The following is a 6,691-nucleotide window of genomic DNA, read 5'->3' as shown; positions in this document are numbered from 1 at the left end:
TGGGCAATACATACATTTTGGGAACACGGTAGTGCGATTGAGTGGGAGCGCTAACATAAATATGGAATCTATAGCTTCTATCTGGCGAATAGTAAGCAAAGGGTGATTTCCTTCGAGCTTAACCAAACGAGATAAATGATTGAGTACTCATTTCACTTAGTTGAAATATCATTTATACAGGGTTAAGTGTTTTAAGGATAAAATACATTGTAGGGTGTTACGGTAATTTAGTCCCTTTACAGTGTAAATCATCCATATAGAGGATCATTGATCACATTAGGATTATAACAATGGATAACTAATGATGTGTCTATATGGTGGAACATATAGAGCATTCTATATACTGAGAGTGCAATTCTGAGTTCTATGTGTGGATTCAACGAAGAATTAATAAGTCAGTGAATTTAAGTGGTAAATTCTAGATCTGCTTATTGGAAGCTCGGATATATAGACCCATGGTCCCCTCACTAGTTGAGATGATATTACTTGTAAGACTCATTTAATTGATTTTAATTAATCAATTAAAAATTCTCAAGATAGACTTGTCTATTTGAGAATTTATCACTTATTAAGGGCAAAACAGTAAATAGAGATTTTGAAGGGCATATTTATTAATTAGGAAACTTTAATTAGTTTCATTATTAATAAAATAAATGACAATATATTATTTGATAATTAATTTTAATTATTAAATAATTAGATTTGACATTTATGTGATTGAACAAAGGAATTGGCAGTTTTTGACAAAACAGGAAACTATCAGTGTAGGAAAAGGAAAGTTGGAAAAGTGGCAAGCCTTGTTTCCACAATGCCTAGGCCGGCCACTTAGCTTCCTTTTCTCTTTGATTTTTCAATTCTAAATGTCAATCATAGCCCTGGGTGGTCTTCTATAAATAGAAGGCAAAGGCTTCAGAGTTGAACACAACTGTACAACCTTTTCACAACATTATTCTGACAGAATTTTCTCTCAGAAAATTCTCTCTGAGCCGCCACCCTCTCTCTCTCTCTTCCTTCACTGTTTCGAAATGTATAAGTGATAGAGTAGTGCCCACACACATCAAGTAATACCTCAATCATAGTGAGGAAGGCTGTGTAGAATTCAGAAACAACAAAGAAGGACTATCGGGCTCAGATCTTGATTATACTCTGCTACAGAAAGGAATCAAGGGTTAGCGATCTGAGTGGGAGGAGACATATATTCCGCTGCAATCACTGTAAGATTTTTGATACTCTTATGTGTTTAATTTTCTATCGTTTTAGAAGTTCATATTTAGGTTGTTAAATCAACATACTTGTGAGTAGATCTAAGTTCCTGGTAAAATAACATCCAACAAGCACTGTACCACCAACCCTAGTATCAGCCTATACTCGGTTCACTGGTCATACTCCAGCTGCTAGTCGTACTCTAGCCTAACCGATGTGATATGGTCGGATGGTAAGAAGCCAACATACATATCTAATGTAATTTAACAGGCTTCCTAACATGCACGCTAAACATGTAATACATATGCATACTGTTATACTAATCTTACCTCAATTCCGAATTCAGGTGTGCCGGTCAACCTGACTGGAACGAACTGCGCGGCGGTTTACAGGATCCTAAACCATAACAATCACAACACTAATAAGTGATACGCTAAATCACTTCCCGGGGACTTAAACTAGAAACTAAAAGTTTCCCTATCGATAAAAAGCATGGCAATACCCCAAATAACATAAAAACGAGAAAAACTAGGGTTCCTGAAAATCTCCCAACTGGCAGACCGGTTGCACAACTGGAATTCCGGTTCTGGGAATTTCAGAACCCCATCCGGAATTCCGGATGCACAACAGTAATTCTGGTTCCTTGCAGGAAACTATCAAAAATTCATAACTCTTTCAAATCAAATCCAATTCACACAAAACCTTCCAGACCTGTTCTATATACCCCAAAGAACAATACCAAAGCACCAAAACAGCCCAGAACACACAGATACTAAAAACTCCATGTGAGCTCCAAGCTTTGAGTTCAAAACTCAAACTTGGCTAAAGCTCACCTACAAGCATCAAAACTAGATTGAAACTACATAATCATGCATAGAAAAGCTGCAGAAAACATTCTCTAACTCATGCAACAAACACAGCAACCCATTTCGAAATTTCTCTTTGAAAATTTTAGCTTTTGAATAGAAATTCCATAACTTTAAACAACACCACCACCAAGCAACACAAGTAGCTCCAATCTACTCAAAATAACATGCTTTAACCTCATAAACAACAACAAAATCACAGCAACAACATCAACACAAAACTAGCATGCAACACTCATCTTTTTCATCAAAATTTCAAGAAACTAAAAGAGCAAGATGAAGAAACTTTACCAACAATTAAAGATCACAAAATCTTGCTAAAATGAGCTTGAATCACCAAGAAAAATCCCACTTCCTTGCGGCTCAAGGATGGTCGAATAGAGAGGGAAAGAGAGAGAGCTTTTTTTTTTCTAATTTTTTCTAACTTTTGAAATCTTGAATAAATGAGAGAAACGCAACTTAATAACCTTTATTTCAGCCAAACAAATGCCACATAATCACATAATTTCCAATTACAAAGTCCACTAAAGGACAAAATATCATTGGGGCAAAATGACCAATTTGCCCCTCCATACTAAAACAACATAAAGGCACTAAAGGGGTATTTTGGGAAATTCTAAATTCCCGGCCAATCCTGACATTCCCAATGTCTAATAAACCGTCCCAATATACTAACATACTAAGTTGTGATTTTACTGAGCCAAACACCGAGTTCCATGACCAATACTAATGGGGCAAACATGCCCTCTAGACATGGTATCCGTCTATCTAAGGAACAGTGTCCTACTGATCCTCAAGAGATAGAAGACATGGCAAAAATTCCTTATGCTTATGCAGTTGGAAGTCTAATGTATGCTATGCTATGCACTAGACCTGACATCTGCTATGCAGTTGGAGTCGTGAGCAGGTATCAGTCAAATCCACGGCGGGTACATTGGAATGCTGTTAAGTATATTTTGAAATACTTAAAGAGTACTGTTGGGTTTTATGCCCTAAATAAAACTCATTTCAATATAATCAGATTTACTTATTAATATAGATCAGAAATAACATTTAATGTTGCATGGTTCACATGATTTATTTCATGATTATATGTACATAATGTATAGATTCATCTGAAACCCTTTTCACATACTTGATCCTGTTTATTGTGCCGTCAACACATTGGAAAGTAAACATGACTATGTGAATAAAGTTTCCTAGACTTATCAGACATAGGGTTTTACTGATATGATAATCTACAACAGAGTTTACTTGCATTTGGAGAAATGCTATGTTCTTTCCAGAGCATTGGTTAAAGTAAAGCTCAGGTTGGATGCATGGAGTATGCATCGGAAGGGACCGATATTGAACTTTGACTTAGATTTATTAAACTTACCGTAATATCTATTCAAGTCAATATCGCCTAGTTGATCCTAGATCAAATGATCTTAATCCTGTAATGATTAGGCTCAATCTTGAAAGGCTATTCGTGTTCTTTGATTTGTTAGTTAAGCCTACTTTTAGGTCAGGGTGATACGTACATTTTGGGAACACGGTAGTGCAATTGAGTGGGAGCGCTAGCATAAACATGGAATCTATAGCTTCTATCTGGCGAATAGTAAGCAAAGGATGATCTCCTTCGAGCTTGACCAAACGAACATAAATGGTGGAGTACTCATTTCACATAAGCTGAAATATCATTTATACGGGGTTAAGTGTTTTAAGGAATAAATACATTGTAGGGTGTAACGGTAATTTAATCCCTTTACAATGTAGATCATTCATATAGAGGATCAGTGATCACATTAGGATTATAACAATGGATAACTAATGATGTGTCTATATGGTGGAACATATAGAGCATTCTATATACTGAGAGTGCAATTCTAAGTTCTACGCGTGGATTCAACGAAGAATTAATAAGTTAGTGAATTTTAGTAATAAATTCTTGCTCTACTTATTGGAAGCTCGGTTATATAGACCCATGGTCCCCCCACTAGTTGAGATAATATTGCTTGTAAGACTCATGTAATTGGTTTTGATTAATCAATTATAATTCTCAAATTAGACTATGTCTATTTGTGAATTTTTCACTAAGTAAGGGCGAAATTGTAAAGAAAGAGTTATAGGGGCATATTTGTTAATTGTGATACTTTGTATGGTTCAATTAATAAATATGATAAATGACAATATTATTTAATAATTATTTATAGTTATTAAATAGTTAGAATTGGCATTTAAATGGTTGAATTAGGAAATTGGCATTTTTGAGAAAATCAGACACAAAAGGTGTTAAAATTGCAAAAATTGCAAAAAGCAAGGCCCAATCCACTAAGTGTATGGCCGGCCACCTTTGTAGCTATTTTAAGTTGATTTTTTCATTATTAAATGCCATATAATTCAAATCTAACCCTAGTGGAATGCTATAAATAGATAGTGAAGGCTTCAGGAAAATTACACTTAAATTTTCTATTTTTCCTTCAGAGAAAAACCTGAGCCTTCTCTCTCCCTATCTGGCTGACCACTCCCTCTCTTCTTCTTCAATATTTCGAAATCCTTAGTGATTAGAGTAGTGCCCACACACATCAAGTGATACCTCAATCATAGTGAGGAAGATCGTGAAGAAAGATCATCAGCAAAGGAGTTTCAGCATCAAAGATTCAGAGAAAGAGATCCAGGTTCAGATATTGATAATGCTCTGCTACAGAAAGGAATCAAGGGCTAGATATCTGAACGGAAGGAGTCATTATATTCCGCTCTAACCAATGTAAGGTTTCTTAAACTTTATATGTGTTTATTTTATCGTTTTAGAAAGTTCTTATTTAGGATGTTAATAAACATACTTGTGAGTAGATCTAAGATCCTGGTAAAATAATTTCCAACAACTGGCCTCAGAGCCATGGTAATTGATTTACTTACATGTAATTTGGACTTTAAAACGATTGTTTGTATGTTCTTTGGATGGTATCATGTTGTATTGAGTGTTATTTGATGATTGATTGATGTTTGTGAAATTTTCGTAAAAAATAATTGTGATTTCGATTCTGGAATTATTTTTATTGGATAGTATGGAAAAAATTAAGCAAGTTAGCCTTTTACAGAACTTAATTTGGATTTTATTTGAATTAGTTATGATTTTTTGAAGATTTGAAAAATCGGCCGTCGATATTTTCCTGCGATCGCAAATCTGTCCGTACAGTTTCGAATTTTTTCGTTTTTCTTCGATTTTTCATGCTTTTTCATGGAATTAACTTCCGATTTTTTGTATGGTTTGGTATATATACTATTACTATTCCTAATTCAATTCTAATTATCATTTTGAATTAATTTCATATTTTTTTAAATTTTAATTTGAATTTGAATAGAATTAGTGTCTATCTTCTTGCTTAAAAATCTATCTTATTTTTAAATTTGATTATATCTTATTTTTTTTTAAAATTTAAGGTCAGATTTTATAAGATATTTATAAAATCTTTTAAGATATTTTTAAGATATCTTATCTTTTAAGATATTTTTTAATTATATCTTATCTTTTAAGATATTTTTTTAAAATTAAATCTTTTTAGATATTTTGACCTTATTTAAATTTAAAATAAGATATTTATAATCATGTAATTTTAAATAGATGTAAGATATTTTGCTAACTTTTAAATTTTGTTATTTTATTTATTTAAATTAAATTTAAAATCTGAAAAGATATTTCATTTATCTTTTCAAATTTTTATTTAATTTTTATTTTTAAAATAACATTTAATTTTTAAAAGTAGTTAGCAAATTTTTTTTTGAAATGATATTTAGGTTGGTTGAAACCTAATTTTTCAAAAAGTAGGTTTAATTTTAAATTTCGAAATTTAAATTATTTTATTTCCGAAATTAAAATATTTTTTAAAAAAATTTTATTTTTTCGAAAATTAAAATATTTTTTATTTAATTATTTATTTTTCGAAATTATTTATTTAAAATTAAATAAATCCTACTTCCAACTATCCAGCTAACCTTGTTGCAGGAGTATATGGTTTAAACTTGTGTTTAAGTTTTTCAAAACCTATTATTACTTGATTGCAAATAGCCATGGTTACCTTTTGCCAGATCTAATGATCTGATGGCTCCCTTGGTCAAGATAATAATTTGTAACAGGTATAATTTACAATCTTCTTTCATCTGTGTATGACCTAGCAACATGATAGAACCCATCCAAAGTGTGCCTGTGTGAGCCTATGTGTTTAATTTTATTATAGATGCATATAGGTTAATGTTGCTAAAATAAATTATCATAGTTATTGATAGAATTTATTTAGGCCCATTTAGTTTTTGGGCCTATTCAATTAATAACAGTTGTTCTTATTAAGGTTAAATTCCTCTCTTTTGGGCCTTGTGTGAGAGTTGGGAGCCATAGAAGTGGGTACGACATACTGAACCCAAGCATTCCCCCTCACACAAACCACCCCAATTGTGAAGGCCCATTTGCCTGATTTGAATGACTGTACTAGGTTAATTACACTAGTTTAACCTAATTAAAATTGATTAGCAACATAATTAATTTCATTTATTTTGAAATTAATTTAAGAAAATTATAGTTTAAAGAATTCTTTATTCTAAGCTAAACTATATGTATTTTCTTGTATTTAATTAACTATAGA

Source organism: Cannabis sativa, chromosome 5 (assembly GCF_029168945.1).
Source record: "Cannabis sativa cultivar Pink pepper isolate KNU-18-1 chromosome 5, ASM2916894v1, whole genome shotgun sequence".
Classification (NCBI taxonomy): Eukaryota; Viridiplantae; Streptophyta; class Magnoliopsida; order Rosales; family Cannabaceae; genus Cannabis; species Cannabis sativa.
Note: the sequence above shows the minus strand (reverse complement) of the source record.